We start from the raw sequence: 24,046 nt of genomic DNA on the forward strand, positions 1-24,046 counted from the left end.
CAAATTGTAACGGTGATTGGTTTGCAGACACTCCCCCCAACTAATCAATCTTTCAACAGCTTTCCCGGGATCAAAGCATCGTTTTGCTGTCCTGTTTAAATTCTCTCAGAACAAAACAACATTTCTCATTTTCCTACAACTACCGTCACCCAGCTGAAACTAACCAAGTCTTCCAAATCTCTCCCATAATCAACCCTGGGCTTTTCTGTAGAAAGAACAACTTCTCTAGTTAATGAGGACTTCACAGTGAAGGGTTCATTAACTTTTTTTCCTCCAACAAAAGAATACTGTCCCCATGAAAAAGGCTCTTGAATTTCATTTTTTGCTCCCTGGATCAAGAGGGGAGAGTGAACTTCTGAGACGTGGTTTGAGGCCCTTTGGGGGCGTGGGCATTTCGGAGCCCCAGTCCCTTCCACTCGGAAATGTTGGGCATTTAAGTCAGCGCGGGGCGCGCCTATAATTTCATCCCAAGAACGGGTTGAAATCACACTGTTTAAAGAAACCAGCCTAACCACCTGAAAGGGTGGGAGTAAAAGGAAGCAGGGCCGGGACTAGCCCTGGTGCGGAAGACCCCTCTCGGGCCGGGCCCCTCCCGGGCCCGCAGCGGCCGCCGAGTGCCACATCACCACCCGCACTCCACTTCCAGGTTCTTCTCGAGGATGCAGCGAGCGAGCGCGGCGGGCGGGGGGCGGGGCTTGAGGCCCGCGGGAGTGGCGGGCTAACTCGCCAATAGGCGGCAAGCGAGGAGCCCCGGAGACCAATGAGCTGGAGCTTCTGCTGGCGGCGGCCGCCTAGACGCCTGCCCCACGGGGGAATCAGATGAGCCACATCTGGACAGCTGCGCTGGGAATGTACGGCCCCTTCTCGGGCCGACGTCGGCTGAGCACGTCTCCCACGTTCTCTCCTTGCAGCCACTTATTATTATTCATTTTCCCAATGAAGCAACCTGGAATCCAAGTTTAAAACTTTTCCCCTCTAATGCGAGAGGGAGCCAGGTCCCATCCTACTTGTTTAACGTTCTTGGAGCTCTGTGATCCAAAGGACAGAAACAGCAACAAAAGCCCAGCCGCTGTCTGATTTAAAACTGGCAAAGTGGGAAAACTAGTATTGAGTAAGACCGAGTTGGGTAAGTTTTGGATACGTGTTGGATATCCTATTTATCGCTCTGTGATCTCTACCCTGCGTCTTTTCCTGTTCTCACTAGCCCTCTCTTCATCCGGGAGAGAGTACCGCTTGCTGCCACAAAACTGCACAGACTTCGTTTCCTTTACTTCTTTGGTTACACTTTAGTTTTGGGGTCATCTGTATACTATTTTAAAAAATTTCCTGGGAACAGAAATTTAACTGTTTTCCTGTTAAAAGCCTCTTCTAACTTCAAAGTTGAACTATCGATAACTTTATTTTTCTGTTTTCTTTCTGTGAGAACAGTGTATATATTTGTAGAGCCGGTATTTTTATCCATCCCCTATACCCTGTTTTGGTAGAGGATTGAAAAGTTATCTGGGTTATTCACAACTAACGAAACTTTTACTTTCTTTAATAAGATGTTTAATAATAAATTATTTAAATCCTGAATTGTTATAGGTAGTTACTGTTTCACTTACATGTGAATGAAGTTCAGTGTCTTTTCTATATTCTCCTGCCCATAGTGGTACGCACAAATTCTTCCTTGATCATTAAAAAAAGCATTAAACATGTGTGTTTAGACATGTTGTACATTCACTATGTACACCAATAATGTTATATATTAATCGCACTGTGTACCACCATGTACATCAATAATGTATATCCACTGTGTACATCAATAATGTTATATAATGACCACTATGTACAGACCACTATGGGCATCAATAATGTACAGACCACTATGTACATCCCTATGCACATCAGTAAATAACATCAATGTTATGTATTAATCCCGTAATTACACCAAAATAACATTCAGAGTGGTTGTTAGATCTTTGTGCTTCCACATAATTCTGATATTTATTTCAGGATTTAGAAATGGAAATGTTGGCAAATATTGAGCTGGGTGAGTGGCCTGAGGCTCATTGCATCTTAAGCATCTATAATTGTCTCTGTTTAAGCAATGTTTTAGATTTGAGGCTTTATCAGATATTATTTACTATTGTGGCATGTGTGGCCAGAATTGATCTTTAATTTCTGACTTAGAAGGTAGTAGACGCCTTAGTTGCAACTGTGTTTTTGATTCAGAAAAGCGCTGCACACTGTGAGTGGCAGAGTTGAAGTGGTTTTCAGGGCCGGAGGTTTAGAAGGAACAGCGTTGCAGGGGTCAGTATAAAGAGCCAGCTGGCCTGGTTCAATTCAAAGCCCTCCTGTTTGATCTTGAGCAAGTTACTCAGCCCATCTTACCTCAGTTCCATCCTCTGTATGTGGAGATAATATTACCTATCACCGGCTCCCTCCTCAGCTTCCCCTGCTGCACTTGTTTTCCCAGCCACCGTTCTGACCTCCGCACTAGCACCTAGGGTTTACTCAGTGCAGACCAGTTGTTGATGGGGCCTTGTGTATGGCTGTAAGGGAGAGAGAGTCTGGAGAGGAGAGTGAGGTAGAATTTATGAAGCACCTTAGAAAGATCCAGAAGGTTCTGGGAAAGAGAACTTATTATAGGATGGTTTTATAGGAGGGTTGGCATTTCTGGGAAAGATTTTGACAAACAACTTTGGTTGAGGGGAAAGGGATCCTAGAACAGAAGGTGGCAGGCATTCTAGGAGCAAGGGAAAGCATGGACAAAAGCATTGAGGCTAGAAAGTGTGAATCTATCCTGAGGACATTGGGTTGTGATAGGGATAATTCATGAGAAGTTAGTAGATGGAAAGGTGGAAAGGGAGGCGGGAGGTAGGAGAGGGTGGTGGGGAGAGCCTGTGGGGAAAGAGAGGCTTGGGAGCTAAGATTGGTAGGAAGGGGCAAGCTGAACTGGCGGCAGTTGCATAGTTGGAGGTGTCTCTGGAATGATCCACCTCTGGAGTCGTTTCTACCCCTTGCCCAGTACACCCTCCCCATCTGTTCCACTGCTTCAGTGACCCCCCCAGCCCACCCCCTTCAGGGCCTTGAAGGACTGCCCAGTGAGTCTGGGCCCCACTCTTGGAGTCACTCTTGTGGTGGCTGTCTTGGAGCCCTGCTGAAGTGGTTTGGCACCCTGGATTATTACTCAGGCTACGTTTCAGATGCAGGCTGCACTCTAAAGTCTTTGACATGGTTGTGATTGTTGCACCATCCCCAACCCCCTACACACACAGTGTGTGCTGGAAAGCCCCTTTTCTTGCTGCTAAGAGAGTCGAGCGTTCACATGGTAATATTTATAACCTTATGATGTACAATTGTTGAAGAAGATGAAACCTGTAGTATTCACCTCAGTGGAGAGTCAGTTTGGACATCTCTGCTGTCTCTTCCTTGAGAAGCATTGAGCTGTGTCAGAGAGAACCCAGGTCTGGCCCTGATGCTGCCGTGGACCACCTGCGTGACCTTGGGCAAGACTTTGAGCCGTTATGGCCTTCTCTGTGCCATCAATTGTAAAGAGATCTCTAAGGCCCCTCTTCCCTTGGATGATGCTTTTTACTCTTCTTGCACCCCCTAGAGCCCAAGCCTTAACCACTAGTCTGTGCTGCCTTGGGTATAATACATGAGAGCTGCTTTTTTTGCTTATAACAACGGTAGTCAAGAAGTCCATGGAAGGAGGATCACTGGAGGTGGGGGGACCATTTGGAGGAGTGGAGTTGGTATAATTTCCCAGGAGTGGCCAGAGTATCAACATGAGTCTTGTGAATGGATGTGTCACACATGCAGACAGGTGATGTTTCGTTGTTGTTGTTCAGTTGCTAAGTTGTGTCTGACTCTTTGCTACCCCATGGACTGCAGCAGATGCCATTCAGCCATCTCCTCTGGAGATGTTTTACTTGTGTTTTAGATGGAGCTCATTACAAATCATCATCTGTCTTTTCATCTTGATTGAACAGAACTTCCATAGACCTTGGACTTATGGTAGACTTTCAGTAATATCAGCTGAATCATTGTCGCCTGTAAAAAACTGAAACAGAGTATACAAGCATCAAAAGTAATGATCTCCCCTTTATCTACCTGCCTACTTCCTTTTCTACTAGTTTTTCCAGAGGTAATTTTGTTAGTAGTCTGGTCTGTATCCTTCCAGTCCTTCTCCAAGAGTCTACTCATGGGTGTAGATCTAAACATGAATATAATTAAAAAATATAAATAGAACCACAGTAGTTTTATTTTAAAAAACAGAGAAACAATGAAATGTTCCAAGGCTTGTGGAAGAATGGGGCAGATGCCAGGTACACTTTCTATTCCTATTTCTTGTGAATCCTTGTTTTTTTTTTTCTTATTTCTAGAGACACTGTGGTTTTGGTATAAGAACTTCTCATGGTGAAGGTCAACATAGGACTATTTGAGGTGTCCTGTTATTAGTCATACCCAGTCTGGATTTGAATTTTGGGAATTCAGTCTTGAAATTTTTAATATAGTGAATCAATTTAAAATATTTCTTGAAAAAGTTTAATTTTCTTTTTATCTTATTAACTTAATGTAGTCACTCTTTTCAGTCTAGCACACTGACTGAGCACGCAGACTTTGGAGTCAGACTGAGGGTTTCAGCCTGATACCTGCTTCTTACTAGTGTACCTTGAGCAAGTCTCTTTGTCTTGGAGGTTTTATTACCTATAAAATGGGATATCAAAGCCACTAAATGAGAAAATCAGTAGAAAACATTTAGCATGGTGTCTGCATCATACCAAAGCCTATACATACAAGCAGTTCATTTTTTACTGTGGTAAAAAGCATAACATAAAATTTGACTTTGTAACCATTTCTAAGTGTATAGTTCAGTGACGTCAAGTACATTCACATTTTTGTGCAACCATCACCACTGTGCATCTCCAGAACTTTTTCATCAAATCGAAACTCTGTCCTCATTAAACAATTACTCTCTATTACCTTCCCCTGTCCTCTCAGCCTCTGGCAACAACCATTCTATATTCTTTCTCATGCATCTGACTACTCTAGGTATCTCATATAAGTGAAACTATACAATATTTATCTTTTTATGACTGGCTTATTTCACTTAGCGTATGTCTTCAAGGTTCACCCAGATTACAGTGTCATAATTTGATTTCTTTTTAGAGCTTAATAATTTTTCTTTTTATGTATATATCACATTTTGTTTATCCAAAACAAATGTTGATGGACATTTGGGTTATTTCCATCTGCAAAGTTAATTTTTTGTGTCATCTGGGCCACAGTATCCAGACATCTAGTCAAATATTGTTCTAAATATTTAGTGAAGGTATTTTTAGGCTTGAGGCTTTAACCCCATGAGGACTTCCCTTGTGGCTTAGTGGTAAAGAATCCTCCTGCCAATGCAGAAGCCACAGGAAATGTGGGTTCAATCCCTGGGTGGGGAAGATCCCCTGTAGAAGGAAATGGCAACCCACTCCAGTATTCTTGCCTGAAAATCTCATGGGCAGAGAAGCCTGATGGGCTATAGTCCACGGGGTCCGAAAAGAGTAGGACACGACATAGCAACTAAACAGCAACTACTCGCATAAAATTCAAATGACATCCCTCATTTCCAGATAGCCCTGTATTAACCCTCACACTTTAAATGAACAAAGTATAAAGTTCTGAATTTCATTTTGATATGTCTAGTTATGGACTTAAAAAAATTTTTTTAACAACTTGTTTTCTTTTGATGTGTCCTTTATATTTGAAGACTCAAATATAAAGTCTTCCTTTAGATCAGAGAGTTGTTCTCTAATAATTTGAATCTCGCTTTCTCTCTCTGTAAGCCAGAAATAATTAAGACTAATGATTGTCAACAGCCGTTACAGGAAGAGGGGAAAAGCCAGCAGAGAGAGAGGCATGTAGTAAGGAGCACATTTAGGGCAGATTTAGGGACACTGTGTATTAAATAAATAATGAAACATTAAAAAATGTTAATGCAGAAGGAAAAGTCGTGAAAAATGCTCATACCAAAATCATGTGGTAGCTGAACCTTGAGGACGAAGGCCTGAGGAATAGGGAGTAGTAAGGAGGAGAGAGAAGGTTTTGTTGAGAAAGAATGGTGGGTACTGGGGTCAGGGACCTAGAAGCTCCTTACCTTTAGGCCAGCAGGAAGGAGAGCGGCCAGTGCGGCGTCTCCATCTCTGGTGTCGCGTCTCCTCCGTCTCCTCCTCCTGCTCTGCCCTCAGTCTGCATGCACCAAGGGCCAAGGGCCGGAAGACAGACTGTGGGAGCGCAGGGTGGTCTGGTTTTTCCCTTGTTGCTTGTGTGACTTTTCCGACAAGTTGTTTCCACTGCGGGGAGCAGAAGAAGGAATCAGTAAGGATGAATGAGGTCATCCTCCTGGGGCAAGTGGGAAAACTCCATATGGACACCAAGCCTCCTTTCCCTCATCAGAAAATCAGGCCTTTCTCCCCCTACTTCTAAAAGAGAGGATTCACGAAGTCCTGTATGTAATGGGGCTTCGTGAACTGTGTTGTGTTTTATGGAGGAGAGAGTTTATATGACCGTGATCACACTTTAAAGCTCTTTCTTCACAGAAAGATGCACAAACAACTAATGGCTGAGTGAGTGACTGTTTATTAGGTATCAGCTCTTCTCAGGGTTCTTCTCGTTTTACCTTCATGGATGCCTTATGGGGTAGAGGCTATTATTATTTTAGAGATGAGGTAACTGAGGCCCAGAGAAGTTAAGTAACTCTTCCAAGGTCACACAGTGATGAAATCAGGATTTAAGCACAGGATAACCTCCTTGCAGTGTCTGAGTGCTTTATGCCATGTCTCTCATGTCTCATGCCATATTATCCTCAGGAGTGAAGCACCTGTTGTTGGTTGCCACTTTTTGATATTCACCATGGCCTGAAAGGTAATCTGGCTCTACCTTCATCCACCCATCTCCACCTTGCCCCCTCTTTTCCCAATGCTAATGAAATGTAGTCAGACTTTGGATAAAAAGTAGGTTCAGGTAGAGGACGCATAGTGATTTGAGGTGTGAGATACTTGTTTTGTTCTTTCATCTACAAGCTCAGGCTTGGACTGGTGCTTCTCTCATGTTCTCCAGTAGCAATAACTTTGCCACTAGTTTCAAAATGAGCGAGATGGCCAATACCAAGTCCCAGAGAAGATCTGTGAGCAACTCTGCTCAAATAGGGCTTCCCTGGTAGCTCAGATGGTAAAGAATCTGCCTGCAATTTAGGAGATGAAGGGTTGATCCTTGAGTTGGGAAGATCCCTTGGAGAAGGGAATGGCAACCCACTCCAGTATTTTTGCCTGGAGATTTCCATTGACAGAGGAGTCTGGCAGGGTACAGTCTATGGGGTCTCAAAGAGCTGGACATGACTGAGTGACTAACACTCACACACTGCTCGAATAATGCAACCTACTTCTCCTCGGATAAACTTGGCCTCATGATGTCCAGATTGTATTTACACCTTATACAAGCCTTTTAGGCTGTTTATTTCCTTCCCCAGAAATGGGGCTGGTGTGAGTCAGGATGGTACAGGGGTCATTCCAATTGCTCTTGAGATTAGAAAATAAAAGATTGATGGTGTGATTGTTGATATTGTTGATGAGAATTCACTGGTGGAGAGCTTGACAGTTACTCAATGAGTTGAGAGGAAACACACCTTCTGGGGAAAAGCTTTGGCTTTGGCCTGGGCGCTTCCCGTCCAGAGGCTGTCTGTGTGGAGATGGTCATGAGTCTTTCCCCACCTCACCATTGCTTTCCAGTTTCCAAATGGAGCACTACTCTTGCAATGAATGAGAAGGAAGCAGCTCCAACATTGCTCGTGTGGCCATGGAGAGACATAGGTTATACAATTTCAGGCTGGACTTCCAGTATTCTCCTTGCCTTTTAAACCCATTACCTATTCTAATGATTTCCAACTCTCAGAAGAGGATTTTATTGTCTTTTGTTAATGAATTGGCATGGTAATGAAAACAATTCTCAATTTTTTTGGTGTGTGTGTGTCTGCTTATGCTCAGTCATGTCCAGCTCTTTGTGACCCCATGGACTATAGCCCGCCAGGCTCCTCTGTCTATGGAATTTTCCAAGCAAGAATATTGGAATGGGTTGCCATTTCCTACTCCAGGGGATCTTCCCAACCCATGGATCGAACCCGTGTCTCTTGCATCTTCTGCATTTGCAGGCGGATTCTTTATCACTGAGTCACCTGGGAATCCCTTTAGTGGCAAAAAAAAAAAAAAAAAAGTATATTCAGTAGATCTGAGGATGTGAAGTACGAATGTGTCTTTTATCAAACATTCAAGGAGATTCTTGGGTCGGTGGCTCAAGATCCTCATTTTGAAAAACTCAGGTTAAAGTGGTATCTTTTCTGTGTAATAATGTTGGTGTTGAGTGCTAAGTTGACTGGACTTGAAAGAAGTTCTGTTTTTGCTCAAGATAGAGTAACAGGGCCAGATTTATTCTTATCCTGAAATAATAAAAAATATCAGATAAAATATATGAAGCAGTATATGGGTTTTGAAACACTGGTCATCAGGCAATGGGAGGGCAATGATCTCCAGGAAATTACAAAGAGGTGAACACTCCAGCTGACCCCTGGGAGAGGGTCCAGGCTGAGCCCCAGGTGGAACTCGTACTCCTTGAGTTGAGGAGGTGGTGCTGAGAGCCCAGGGAACCAAGGTGGCCAGAGTTCACAGGACTGAGCTCCAGAACCAAGAGAGTTGCACAGAGAGGGGTCGCTGGAGACTTGCGGGAAGGCCCCTCACGTGTTCACAAGAGTAAGTGAGTCAACTCCAGGAGGCTGGAGGGTGGCGGGAGGGGTGCAAAGATGAGGGAGAGGGTGGAGAGCAGTGCCCTGCAGTCACAGAAGCCTGGGAATATTGCTTGTTCCCTCCAACCAGATTGGAAAACTCATAATTCACGAGTATTGGGCAGAACAGTCAGGAAGGTCTGGCCTCAGTAATGGGGAATAGTTAGCCCTACACTGATCACTGCTCCCGACATGCCTCTCAGATCATTAAAAAGTGATACCTGAGAGGATCAGACTGCTCCCAGGTCACCTACTCATCCCAGAACAGACCTCAAGAATATCTAGAAATATGAAAAAGTATCAGGTGCCCAAAAAGGCAAAATTCACAATGTCTGGCACCCCAAAATAGTAAAGCAGTTGCGTTTAAAATGAAATACACTGTCCTTGACTGACCTAGAGGTGTATTTCCACACTCATTTTTGTACCATTATGAAATCAAACAGTTGAGTCCTTCAGTATGACATTTTGTACATAACATGCCCTACTCTGCCAAACCATGGTCTGGGTTGATATTTATCTTGGCTTCTGAGATAGCAGTTCCTCTTTCATGTCTATTATTGTTTTTCAACTATGTTTCCTGTGTTTGGTAACTCCAGCTTCCGCGCTGGCTTATGGGAAGGTAAGCTCAGTCAGTGTGCATCCTGTATCTACCCCAAGCATTGGAGCTGGGAGCAATGAATGGATGGTGACGTGGGGCTGGTTCTCTAAGGCTGGTGGGTGACTTGGAATTAAACACCTTAGAAAGCAGTACGGGCCAAACCAGGGAGTCCAAGATCCGCTGACAGGTGTGAGGGGCGAGTTCAGCCAGGGACTAAAACCAGAAGCCTCTGAAATCCAACAGGAGTGTACCAGTGTTGTGTGAGGACTGAAGCTGAAGAGTCAGACCTTGACTTTGCTCCTCGCAGTTTGAGGTTGGGTTAGAGAGATTACTCTGGGGTCATGCGTGAGCTTAATGCTCTGGGGGTCCATAACTGACCTCCAGACTTCAAGCCTGGGCTGTCTCTTCTCCTCTGAGATTAGATAATTTTTAATTTGTTCACCAAGCACCAAGTGTGTTTTGCTGATTCATCGCTGCCTGGAAGTTCAGTCTGACACCTTGTCTTCTGGGTATCTCTTCTTTAATGCTTTGCTACTTGAAGAAACAAGTGTTCTTCAGTTTGGCTGGTGCCAAGCACCTTGCCATCCTCTCCCATTCTGTCTGAGCAGATAGGTGACTTTTCTTCTTATAAGTCTCTTGGATGGTGGAAAAGTGTATGTTTCTTAAAATGATGTGTCCCAGATCAATTTGTAAGAAAGGAAGAAAGCTGTTACTTGAAGATAATGACAAGATATCACTACTATCATTTGATGAAAATGTTACTTTCTTTGAAGGATTGGGACTAAAGGGTCAGTCTTTGAAAAAATTGGAAGTCAGTTTGTCTTTTAAAGCAGAGGTCTTAAGATCATGTTTTCACCTGAAAAGGAGGCTCTTGATCAGAAGTCTTCCAGAACCTTATTTTTATTCCCAGTGTTGGCAGGACTGTGGATTGGGTATACTATAGCAGGAATACAGGTATGCATACTGGTCAGTATTCTCATGGTCTCTATGATGGTTCTTGTGGCAGAAACAGTTCCCTTGCAGTTTTTAATAATGATAATAATAACAGCAGCTGCAGTGTTAGATGGTGGATAGAAAAAGTCTATCACTTTCATTTCCTTTCAGTCAGCACTGATTAGAGAAGGATCCATTCCTCTCTGGTGTTTTCCAGTGAAAGAGATGAGGGGAGCATGGGTGAGGCTTTCTGTCTTCACTTGATGAGCTTAGGACCATCTCCTGTCTTCCTGCACATGTCTGGGACCTTCAGCCTGTTCCTGTCCCTGGGATTCTCCAGGCAAGAATACTGGAGTGGGTTGCCATTTCCTTCTCCAGTGCGTGAAGGTGAAAAGTGAAAGTGAAGTCGCTCAGCCGTGTCCAACTCTTAGCGAGCCCATGGACTGAAGCCTAACAGGCTCCTCTGTCCATGGGATTTTCCAGGCAAGAGTACTGGAGTTGGGTGCCATTGCCTTCTCCTTGGAAGATGTAGTCAAGGACAAAGATTGTGGTTTCTGGAGAGAAATGCACAGAAGAGCTTGACACAGTCCAACGGTTGTTAATTGTGGTAGGTGTAACTGGTTTTGCTTTTTGGCATATTGTTATTGTTCAGACTCTTTGTGACGCCATGGACTGCAACACACCAGGCTCCTCTGTCCTCCACTTTGTCCTGGAGTTTTCTGTCCATTGAGTTTGGTTCCTGTCCATTGAGTCGGTGATGCTATCTTACCATCTCGTCCTCTGTGGTCCCCCTTCTCCTGCCTTCAGTCTTTCCCAGCATCATGGTCTTTTCCAATGAGTCGACTCTTCACATCAGGTGGCCGACGTATTGGAGCTTCAGCTTCAGCATCAGACCTTCCAATGAATATTCAGGGTTGGTTTTCTTTAGGTTTTACTAGCTTGATCTCCTTGCAGTCTAAAGGACTCCTAAGAGTCTTCTCCAGCACCTCAATTTGAAAGCATCAATTCTTTGGTGCTCAGCCTTCTTTAAGGACTAACATCCATACATGACTACTAGAAAAACCATAAATTTGACTATAAGGACCTTTGTCAGCAAAGTGATGTCTCTGCTTTTTAATATGCTGTCTAGGTTTGTTACAACTTTCCTTCCAAGGAGCAAGTGCCTTTTAATTGTACGGCTGCAGTCACCATCAGTGTTGATTTTGGAGACAAAGAAAAGAAAATCTGCCAGTGCTTCCACTTTCCCCCCTTCTATTTGCCATGAAGTAATGGGACCAGATGTCATGATCTTAGTTTTTTTTTTTTTCTTTCAGATCACACAACTGTATTTTCTATTTGTCTTGTGTTTAGATAGGGCCATCTGATTGGTTTGAACCAGTTAAGCCTTCCCTACCACCTCTCTTTTGCCTCTATGGTGAATAGAGGCCATGTGTTGAAGATGGCCTCCAACAGGAATGTCATCTGAATTTCTAAAGCATTGCTTGAAGGAAAGATGCCCATGAAAGCCACACAACTGGAAGTGCTCTGTTGTTCTTAATTTGCATAATATGCAACCTTTCACATTAGCAGCTACTTAGTTTTTCTAATGTTGAGTTTGAAGCCAGCTTTTTCACTCTCCTCTTTCACCCTCATCAAGGAGCTCTTTAATTCCTCTTCGCTTTCTGCCGGTACACTGATATCGTCTGCATCTTTGAGACTGTTGATATTTCTCCCAGCAATCATGATTCCAGCTTGTGATTTATCCAGCTCAGCATTTCACATGATGTACTCTGCATTTAAGTTAAACATGCAGGGTGACAATATACAGCCTTGATATACTCCTTTCCCAGTTTTGAACCTGTCTGTTGTTCCATGTCTAGTTCTAACTGTTGCTTCTTGACCTGCACACAGGTTTCTCAGGAGACAGGAAAGGTGGTCTGGTACTCTCATCTCTTGAAGAATTTTCTTCAGTTTGTTGTTGTCCACACAGTCAAAGGCTTTAGTGTACTCAGTGAAGCAGAAGTAGATGTTTTTCTGGAATTCCCTTGCTTTCTGCATGATCCAGTGAATGTTGGCAGTTTGATATCTGATTCCTCTGCCTCTTTGAAACCCAGCTTGTACATCTGGAAGCTCTCAGTTCATGTACTGCTAAAGCTTGGCTTGAAGGATTTTGAGCATAACCTTGCTAGCATGTGAAATGAGCACAATTCTATGGTATTTGAGCTTTCTTTGGCATTGCCCTTCTTTGGGATTGGAATGAAAACTGACATTTTACAGTCCTATGGCCATTTCTGAGTTTTCCAAATTTGTGACATATTGAGTGCAGCACTTTAACAGCATCCTTTTAGGATTTGAAATAACTCAGCTGGAATCAGTCACCTCTATTAGCTTTCTTAGTAACAATTCTTCCTAAGGCCCTCTTGACTTCACAGTCCAGGATATCCAGCTCTAGCTGAGTGACTACACCATCGTGGTTATCCAGGTCATAAAGACCTTTTTTTGTACAATTCTTCTGTGTATTCTTGCCACCTCTTCTTAATCTCTTCTGCTTCTGTTAGGTCCTTACTTTTTCTGCTTTTGGCATTATTTTTATTTATTTCTGCTTGAGTGATAATGAGTAAGAAAGGGTAGAGTGAGTGGGTCAAAGTACTGTGCCCTGATAAGCAGTTACATTCTGATTGTCTCTCAGATGGGAGTTTATTTTTCCCTGAGATGAGGATCTGCTTGACAATGGGAAACCCTTGAAGCAGGCAGGAGCCTTTGAGTTGCTTCCATTTCAGTCCTTCCATCTCCCACTTTCATCTCTGCCCTCTACTCTCATGCTCTTCTGCCAAAACCCACACTTGCCCTTCTGTTGGGAGCTTTCTCCAGGACTTCATTTACCCAGAAACTGCACAGGATTCAGGAGAGGCTAAGGTGGGCTCCAAAATCACTGCAGATGGTGATTGTAGCCATGAAATTAAAAGACGCTTACTCCTTGGAAGGAAAGTTATGACCAACCTAGACAGCATATTAAAAAGCAGAGACATTACTTTGCCAACAAAGGTTCGTCTGGTCAAGGCTGTGGTTTTTCCAGTGGTCATGTATGGATGTGAGAGTTGGACTGTGAAGAAAGCTGAGCACTGAAAAATTGATGCTGCTGAACTGTGGTGTTGGAGAAGACTCTGGAGAGTCCCTTGGACTGCAAGGAGATCCAACTAGTCCATCCTAAAGGAGATCAGTCCTGGGTGTTCATTGGAAGGACTGATGCTGAAGCTGAAACTCCAATACTTTGGCCACCTCATGCGGAGAGTTGACTCATTGGAAAAGACCCTGATTCTGGGAGGGATTGGGGGCAGGAGGAGAAGGGGACGACAGAGGATGAGATGGCTGGATGGCATCACCGACTCGATGGACATGAGTTTGGGTAAACTCCAGGAGTTTGTGATGGACAGGGAGGCCTGGCATGCTGTGATTCATGGGGTCGCTAAGAGTCGGACACGACTGAGCGACTGAACTGAACTGAAGGTGGGATTCTTCCCCTCCTCTTTTCTGTGAATATTATTTTGGGGGTTGGAAATCAAATTTTCATGCCACTCTAGAAGTCCTTCTTCAAGATTTTAAAAAAATAAATTTATTTATTTTTAATTGAAGGATAGTTGCTTCACAATATTGTGTTGGCCTCTGCTGTATATCAAGATGAGCCAGCCATAGGTATACACTATGTCCGCTTTCTCTTGAACCTCCCTCCCCCCTCCGACCCCTTTCCACCCCTCTAGGTTGTTACAGCGCCCCAGTCTGAGTTCCTTGAGTATAGAGCAAATTCCCATTAGGTATCTATTTTACATGTGGTAGTGTATATGCTTCCATGTTACTCTCTCCCTTCATCCCACCTTCTCCTTCCTCTCTACCCTCCGCCTGTGTTCCTGAGTCTCTTTATGTCTGCATCTCCATTGCTGCCCTGCAAATAGGTTCCTTGCTACCATCTTTCTAGATTCCACATATATGCTTTAATATGCAACATTTGTTTTTCTCTTTATGACTTACTTCACTCTGTATAATAGGCTCTAGGTTCATCCACCTCATTAGAACTGACTGAGATGTGTTCCTTTTTCTAGTTGACTGACATTCCATTGTATGTATATATATCACAGTTTGTTTATCTGTGCATCTGTCGATGGACATCTAGGTTGCTTCCATGTCCTAACTATTGTATATAGTGTTGCAATGAACACTGGAATACATGTGCGTTTTTCAATTTTGGTTTCCTCAGGGTATATGCCTAGGGCTTCCCAGGTGGCTCAGTGGTAAAGAATCTGCCTGCAGTGCAGGATCTGCTGGAGGCATAGGTTGGATCCCTGGGTTGGAAAGATCCCCCGGAGGAGGAAATGGCAACCCACTCCAGTATTCTAATAGTGGAATTATTGGGTCCTATGGTAGTTCTACTCCCAGTTTTTTGAGGAATCTCCATACTGTCTTCCGTAGTAGCTGTAATCAATTTACATTCCCACCAATAGTGCAAGAGGGTTTCCTTTTCTCTGCATTCTCTCCAGCATTTATTGTTTATGGATTTTTTGATGATGGTCATTCTGACCAGTATGAGGTGATATCTTATTGTAGTTTTGATTTGCATTTCTCTACTAATAAGTGATGTTGAGCATCTTTTCATATGTTTTTTAGCCATCTGTATGTCTTCCTTGGGGAAATGTCTGTTTAGGTTTTTTGCCCACTTTCTGATTGGGTTATTTGTTTTTCTGGTATTGAGTTTTATGAGCTGCTTGTATGTTTTGGAAATTAACCCTTTGTCAGTTGTTTCATTTACTATTATTTTCTCCCATTCTGAGGGTTGTCTTTCTACCTGTTTATAGTTTCCTTTGCTGTGCAAAAATGTTTAAGTTTAATTAAGTCCCACTTGTTTATATTTGTTTTTATTTCCATTACTCTGGGAGGTGGGTCGTAGAGAATCTTGCTGTGATTTATGTCATACAGTATTCTGTCTATGTTTTCCTCTAAGAGTTTTATAGTTTCTGGTCTTACATTTAGGTCTTTAATCCATTTAGAGTTTATCTTTGTGTATGGTGCTAGGAAATATTCTAGTTTCATTCTTTTATACATAGCTTTCCAATTCTTCTAGCACCATTTATTGAAATGATTCTTTTCCCCATTCAAATTCTTGCCTCCTTTGTCAAAGATAAGGTGCCCATAGGTGTGTGGGTTTATCTCTGGGCTTTTTATCTTGTTCCATTGGTCTGTATTTCTGATTTTGTGCCAGTACCATACTGTCTTGATGACTGTAGCTTTGTAGTATTGTCTGAATTTGGGGAGGTTGATTCCTCCAGCTGCATTCTTTTTTTCTCAAGATTGCTTTGCTATTTAGGGTCTTTTGTGTTTCTATACCCATTGTGAATTTTTTGTTCTAGTTCTTTGAAAAATGCCATTGGTAACTTGATGGGGATTACACTGAATCTGTAGATTACATTTGGTAGTATAGTTATTTTCACAGTATTGATTCTTCCAATCTCAGAGCATAGAATATCTCTCCATCTGTTTATGCCATCCTTGATTGCTTTCATCAGTGCCTTACAGTTTTCTGTATATAGCTCTTTTGTCTCCTTAGATAGGTTTATTCCTTGGTATTTTATTCTTTTTGTTGTGATGGTAAATGGGATTGATTACTTAATTTCTCTTTCTAGTATATAGTAATGCAAATGATTTCTATGTATTGATTTTATATCCTGCAACTTTACTGAATTCACTGATTAACTCTAGTAATTTTGTGATAATATCTTTAGGGTTTTCTATGTATAGTATCATGTCATCTGCAAGCAGTGAGAATTTTACTTCTTCTTTTCTAGTCTGGGTTCCTTTTTTATTTCTTTTTCTTCTCTGATTCCCATAGCTAGGACTTCCAAAACTGTGTTGAATAATAGTGGTGAGAGTGGGCACTCTTGTCTAGTTCTTGATCTTAGAAGGAATGCTTTCAGTTTTTCACTGTGGAGAATAATGTTTGCTGTGGGTTTGTTGTATATTGCCTTTATTATGTACAGGTAGGTTCCTTCTATGCCCATTTTTTGAAGAGCTTTTATCACAAATGGGTGATGAATTATGGCGAAAGCTTTTTCTGCATCTCTTGAGATTATCAACATAGTTTTCATCTTTTAATTTGTTAATATAGAGTATCACATTGATTGATTTGTGTATATTGAAAAATCCTTGCATCCCTGGGGATAAACCTGACTTGATCATTATCTTTTTAATGTATTGTTGAATTTCCTTTGCTAGGATTTTGTTGAGGATTTTTACATCTGTGTTCATCAGTGATATTGGCCTGCAATTTTTTTTTGTGTGTGATGTCATTGTCTGGTTTTGGTATCAGGGTGATGGTGGCTCTGTAGAACGAATTTGGAAGTGTTACTTCCTCTGGAATTTTTGGAAAGAGTTCCAGAAGGATAGGGATTAACTCTTCTCTAAATGTTTGATAGAATTCACCTGTGAAGCCATCTGGCCTGGGCTTTTGTGTTTTGGGGAGATTTTTGATAGCAGTTTGGATTTCAGTTCTTGCAATTGGTTTGTTCATAGTTTCTATTTCTTTCTGGTTCAGTCTCAGAAGATTAAACATTTCTAAGAATCTGTCCATTTCTTGCAGATTGTACATTTTATTGGCATATGGTTGCTCATAGTAGTCTCTTATGATCCTTTGTGTTGTCTGTTGTAACCTTTCCTTTTTCATTCCTAATTTTGTTGATTTAATTCTTCTCCCTTTTTTTCTTGATAAGTCTGGCTAATGGTTTGTCAATTTTGTTTATATTCTCAAAGAACCAGCTTTTAGTTTTATTAATCTTTACTATTGATTCCTTTATTTCTTTTTCATTTCTTTCTGCTCTGATCTTTGAGCTATCTTTCCTTCTACAACTTTGGGGTTATTTTTGTTCTTCTTTTTCCGGTTATTTTAAGTGTAAAGTTAGGTTGTCTATTTGTTGTTTTTCTTGTTTCTTGAGGTTGGAATGTATTGCTCTAAACTTCCCTCTTAGAACTGCTTTTGCTGCATCCTATAGGTTTTGGGTCATCACATTTTTGTTGTCAGTTCTAGGAATTTGTTTATTTCCCTTTTTATTTCTTCAGTAATCTGTTTGCTATTTAGAAATGTATTGTTTAATCGCTTGTAATTCATATCTAGTCTCATAGTGTGTGGTTAGAAAAGATGCTTGATATGATTTCAATTATTCTTAAATTTACTGAGGCTTGATTTGTGACCCAAAATGTGATCTATCCTGAAGAATGTTCCGTGTGCACTTGAGAAGGAAGTGTATTCTGCATCTGATTGGAATGTCCTGAAGATATCAATTAGGTCCCTATGATCTAATGCGTTATTTAAGGCTTGTGTTTCCTTATTAATTTTCCGTTTTGATGATCTGTCTTTTGGTGTAAATGGGGTGTTAAAGTTCCCTACTATAATTGTGTTATTATCAATTTCCCTTTTTATGCCTATTACTGTTTGCCTTATGTATTGATGTGCTCCTATGTTGGGTGCATAAATATTGGCAACTGTTATGTCTTCTTCTTGGATTGATCCCTTGATCATTATGTAGTGTCTTTCTTTATCTCTTATAATATTCTTTATTTTAAGGTCTATTTTGTCTGATATGAAAATTGTCACTCTGACTTTCTTTTGATTTCCATTTGTATGGAATATCTGTTTCCATCCTCTCACTTTCTGTCTGTATGTGTCTCTAGGTCTGAATTCAACATATATATATATATATATATATATATATATATATATATATATATATATATTTTTTTTTTTTTTATAAATTAAGAGGACCGAATTGTTTTCTGTCTTGAAAGATATTTTTGAAAAGTTAAAAACAGAGAAAGGTCAACTGAGTGGATGTTTGGATTTTGAGGTGTCCTGACACTGGGATGAAATTAGTTCTTCTGAAAAGAAAAGACTGGGGTTGTTGTGTTAAACTCCTGCTCCTGTACTTAGAGCACAGTGGTTCTGTGTTTTATGGAAACAGTGTTGACTCTCACACTGAGCACAGTGAAGCCTCTGAATTTTCTTTTGGTGCACACCCTTCATCGATACTGCTGGATCACAAAGTGCATGGCCAGACTTGGGGATGGAGTATTGTTAATGAGGGAACTTAGGCCTGAAAAGCACAATTTCAGGAAAATCTGCAAGAATATCATCTCTCCTTCATTTTTTGGGTCACATCATCGCTTTATTTTTCCATGTTTTACTTAACAAATGATATTGAGAAGTATCTTCTTCTTTATCATCCTCAAACCAAAACTCATCTTTTTCTCTTTTTCCGGTGGGTATGCTTTGAGAAGCAATTCATCAGGGGCAATTCTGAAACTATTTTGAGTAAGAATAAAGGTGAATGAATATTTTTTGGTGTTTTAAGTCATTGGAGAAATGATTAGCAAATTAGTTTACATCACTGAGCACCTTACTCTCATAGAAAGAACCATTAGACTAGTGATTGGAGAAAGCAGTGGTATCCTTTGCAGAAAGACTCTGGTTTAAATGAGCTTCTCCACTGGCCTTCTGTTAGGCTCACCCCCACCTCTAGTCCATCTCCTCATTAACCAAGTTTCTGAAATCAGTGTATTAGAGGGGCCGTTTGGTCACAGGATGAGTGAATATTGATTGAGGGTAGTGATGGTGGATGGAAAAGGGAGGGCCTGCTGGTTTTTCCAACTGAGAGCCTGAACAACATGAAGAAGGAGAGTTAGCAAAAACGCAGAAAGAGAAGAAAGAAACAACTGAGCCAATCTAAAATATTTGTCAGAAATCTTCTTGAAGACTAATTTACTTCCCTTAGGCATGTGGTTGGGCTTCCCAGGTGGCTCAGTAGTAAAGAATTCACCTGCAATGTAGTTCAATCCCTGGGTCAGGAAGATCTCCCTGGAGAAGGAAATGGCAACCCACTCCAGAATTCTTGCCTGGGAAATCCCACGGACAGAGGAGCCCGTCAGGCTACAGTTGGTGGGGTTGCAAAAGAGTCAGATGTGATTTCGCAACTAAACAACGACAACAGCCATACAGTTGAGTCATATTTTTTTGGTAACTAATTCTTATAAAATCTAACCATTTCCAATGGCGGATGACCAAAGAAACCTCTTCCAACTTGTTAGGGTAAAGAGATCTCTTCTTTAACCAAAATTATAGGAAATCTTCTGCCTGCAGGCACTCAAATCTCTTACTGGGCCCACCCTGAAAGATTGCTCTTTTCAGATCAATCCAGTTGATTAGGTTAATTGGGGCCCAGTCAATTTTAAATAAGTAAATACCAATTACTGGGGGAGAAAGCCTTTTTAAAAATTGAAGTATAGTTGATTTATAATGTTGTGTTAGTTTCTAGTGTATAGCACACACACACACCTCTACAGTAGGACCTTGTTTGTTTTATATTAGTATATAATACTTTGTATCTGCTAATCCCAAATTCCTAATTTATCTCTCCCTTCCCTTTCCCTTTTGGTAACCATAAGTTTGTTTTCTATGTCTGTGAGTCTCTTTCTGTTTTGTAAAGAAGTTCGTTTGTGTCATATTTTAGATTCTACAATAAATAATACCATATGGTACTTGTCTTCCTCTTTGTGGCTTGTATCATTTAGTATGGTAGTCTCTATGTGCACCCATGTGCTGCAGATGGCATTATTTCATTCTTTTCTATGTCTGAGTAGTAGTATTCCACCTGGGGCTTCCCTGGTGGTTCAGGTGGTAAAAAATCTTCTTGCAACGCAGGAGACCCAGGTTTGGTCCCTGGGTTGGGAAGATCCCTGGGTTGCAAAGAGTTGGATATGAATGATTGACTTAACACTACACTAGTATTCCGTGATGTATATATAACACATCTTTATCCATTCATTTGTTGATGGATATTTAAGTTGTTTCCATGTCCTACCTATTATAAATGATGCTGCTATGAACATTGGGGTGCATGTGTCCTTTTGAATTATAGTTTTCTCTGGATATTGCCCACGAGTGGGATTGCAGGATCATATGGTAACTTGTTTTTAGATTTTTAAGTAGCCTTCATACTATTATCCATAGTGGCCGCACCAATTTATATTCCCATTGACAGTGTAGGAGAGTTCCCTTTTCTCCACATCCTCTATAGCATTTGTTATTTTATAGACTTTAAATGATGGATATCCTGACCAGTGTCAGGTGGCACTTCATTGTAGTTTTGATTGGTGTTTCTCTAATAATTGAGTATCTAATAGTTGAGTATGGTTTCCTGTGCCTATTGGCTGTTGTATATCTTCTTTGGGGAAATGTCTGTTTAGTCTCAGGAGAAGAAAGCTTTTGAGTCTCTAAGGAAACAGCCATGTTTGTGAGTCCAGTCCAGGATTTTGTCAGATGGCAGGAGTTACTCTTCTCTCCAAGTGATACCAGCGTGGAGTGACGCTTCATAGGGACATGGAGCTTTCCAGGCACTCTGCCTAGGTTGGATGATGCCCAGAACATCTCTTTCCACTGTAGTTGCCATGCAGGTTGCTCAACAACCAGAAGAGAAGTTCTTTATCTTCAGAGCCAGCTTCATGGTTGTGCAGTGTGTACAGTTGTACAGGGTCCAGTTGTAGACGAGAGAGCTTCATCCTTGGTTTAATGCTCTGCTGTCCCTGTTGTGAACATCCCAACAATTTATAACCAAGGGGCCCCACATTTTCATTTTGTTCTTGGCCATACAAATGTATTAGCTGTTTTTGCCTCATTCTTCCAGGGTCACTCAGGTGTTACAAGAGGGAGAAAATAAAATCAAGAACCTGTTTGATCACCTTCCTCCAAGTTTATGTATCCAGATAAACACCTAATGAAACTGCTACCCATTCTTTTATCTTAATTGATGGCATATTTAACCTCCTTTAAGAGGAGATTCTCAGAATCTCTTTTCCCTTTCTAAAAGCATTTCCATACTGACTTAGAACCTCTAATTAAAATAATGATTCAGGTCTGGGCAACATGTGGTACTTCCGTACTTGGAAAAGAAGGATTTTCTACATCTCCTTGGTTTACTTTGTTTTATGGTTCTTAGATAGCACAACCTCAATTTAATGGGTGCATTTTACACATAAATGGCTTATTTTTTAATCAAGATCTAAGAAATATTCTTATTGGCTACTGGGTCCAAATACCAAAACCAGCAGCAATGATTGTGAATATTCTTTCCTGAGTTTTCTTAATCTTCATAGGCTGTGCACAGGTGAGGGGTGTACTCTGTGGCTTCCATCTGTTCCCCTTGGGTGGAATGGGTGTGAGTAGCCTGGCTTGGTGGACTGGCCCAGGAGAGAGAAGCAGGGTCATGGGTGGGCCTTGTCTGCGTGGAAGCCTCCACTTTTCCTGTGCTTACACACTGGCCACCTAAGCTGGACGACTGAGCAGTTTCATAGAAATGATTAGTCAGGAGGCAGCCTTGGTGAGAGTGGGCATGAAAGGCTGTCAGTCCTTCTCGGGACCTGGGGAAGGACCTGCTGACCGTGGCCGGGGCGTGCCTCCCTGATTGCAGGACAGTGTCTTCTGCTGAGCAGAGAGCGTGCGAAGTGGAGTGACACTCGGTCTGGCTCGTCTGATGACATTAATTACAGGGTGTTATGGGCCAGGTGTCTGTAGGTTGGGTGGAGGTGGAGGCCACTGGCAATGTATGCCATGCCCAGGGAGAAATGTGTGAGTGGGAGGAAGAAAAAGGATTTCTCTGGAGCTGTTCCAAGGCTGGTGCTGGTGAAAGATGCTTGTCTTTCTCGAGCATTAGAGCAGCATCTGCCAGGATTGTCAGCTACTGAACAGCACATCTTCAGTACTCATGAGCTGTGGGCAGTGTGGGCAAAGGTAAAAGTGTAGTAAGTTTTAATATTGTGTTTTCCTACTAGTTGCTTTTGGTGTGCAACGACTGGATGTGTGTATGGCTGTAAAACAGACAGAAACTTGTCAGGTTGTGGTCTATTGATTTTTTTATTCTGTTGGCAAATTTTCAGCATGAACTAAGACATGAAGGCTTTGTTTTAAGGCTTTAAAACAAGGCTTGGTTTTGTTTCTTATTCCTTAACCCTTCTGCCTCAAGTCCAAGGTGCTACTCAGACCAAGGATGATGAATGACGATGAAGGGAGAATTGGTTTGACCAAGTCAAAAATTAGTTCACCATTTCTATAGTAATCTTTAGTGTAAAAGAGCAAGAACTTTTCATTCACATTGACATCTAACACTTATGTTATTATATGCCAAGCACAGTTCCAGAGTCAGAGATTAAGAAGAAAAGAATAATAGAATAAAATAATCCTGTATCCATGAAGCTTTTGTTTGGGTGAGGGGCAACACAACAAAATAGCCAGGGATGTCTGTAGTATTTTAGATGGGAATTATTATGGGAAAGTAAAGCAAGAAAAGGGGATGGGGTTTGAGGCACTTAGTAGTTTTCAATAGGATGATCAGGGAAGGACTCCTTGAGAAAGTTTTTGAGCAAAGACTTAGAGGAGATAAGGGGAAGAGCATTTCAAGCAGAAGAAGCAGAAGGTGCAAAGGCTGGAAGGTGGAGGTAAGCCTGGTGTGCAAGGAGAAACAGGGAGGCCAGGGTAGCTAGTGGAGGGGAGGATGAGAGAAGGCTGGAGTAGTGACGGGCTAAATCACTCGGGGCTCCGAAGGTTCTTGTGAAAACTTGGGCCCAACTTATACTTCAGTAGAGTAACACTGGCTCCTATGCTGAGAAAAATGTGAAGGGCAGAGGTGGAAGCACAGTCCAGTTAGACCATTGTAATAACCCAGACCTGTGCGAAAGTGATTACAGGGGTACAATGAAGAGTGGACAGCCCCGGGGAATATTTTGGAGATAGACCCAGCAGAATTTTCTAGTGGGTTAGATGTAAGAAGTGAGAGAAAGAGAGGAGTTAAGGATGACTGTACATCATCCTTAACTGTGGTGGGGGCGAGTAACCAGAAAGATGAAGCTGTCATTGAGTGGGAAAAACTAGAGCAGGTCTGGTCCAGGATGTTAGGAGATCTGTTTTGGATGGTTTGGGATTTGAGGTGTATGTCAGACATCTATGGTAAAAGAATCTGCTTGCAATGCGGGAGACCCAGGTTCGATCCCTGGGTTGGGAAGATCTCCTGGAGAAGGAAATGGCAACCCACTCCAGTACTCTTGCCTGGAAAATTCCATGGATGGAGGAACCTCTTAGGCTATAGTCCATGGGGTCTCAAAGAGTCAGACAGGCGAGTCACTTTTTTTTTTTAAAGTGAGCGACTTCACTTTTTCACTTCAGACATCTGAGTGGAGATGCTGAGTGGGAAGCTGGATATGGGAGTCTAGAGTTAGGCAGTGAAGGTTGGGCTCAAGATAGAAATCTAGGAGTGGTCATATAGTATTTCATGCTGTGAAGCAGAATGAGATCCTCCAGTGCTGAGGGCAGGTAGTAAGAGGTCTAAAAACTGAGCCTGAGGACTTGCTAATTTTAAGGACCTGTGAGATAGGAGAAAGCAGAAAAGAAGGAGGAACCAGTGAGGAGGAAAAACAGGGGAAGAGTATTTTCCAGCAGAAGGCCCTGATCCACTCTTTGAATTTCTGCTAGTGGCTCAAGTAAGCTAAGGACAGAATTGGCTATTGAATGCAGCAATTTGGGGTCTTTGGTGATTTTGACAAGAGAGCTAGAATCAGGGAAGATCAGTAAAGAAGGGACAGGTTGAAGTAGGGAGAAATGAAGTTAGAGACCATTAAATTGCTACCAGTCTTCCTCACTCCCA

General features: G+C 41.9%; 1 protein-coding gene across 1 annotated transcript in view; it reads left to right on the forward strand.

The window, feature by feature from the left end:
• Window positions 1-808: 808 nt before the first annotated feature.
• LOC122687354 (transmembrane protein 45A-like) overlaps window positions 809-24,046 on the forward strand; it is a 96,829-nt gene continuing 73,591 nt past the window's right edge. Inside the window, exon 1 of the mRNA XM_043892788.1 lies at window positions 809-1,126. The gene's annotated coding sequence lies outside the window, so the exon portion shown is untranslated. The remainder of the gene's footprint in view (window positions 1,127-24,046) is intronic.

This window comes from Cervus elaphus, chromosome 31, assembly GCF_910594005.1.
Source record: "Cervus elaphus chromosome 31, mCerEla1.1, whole genome shotgun sequence".
Classification (NCBI taxonomy): Eukaryota; Metazoa; Chordata; class Mammalia; order Artiodactyla; family Cervidae; genus Cervus; species Cervus elaphus.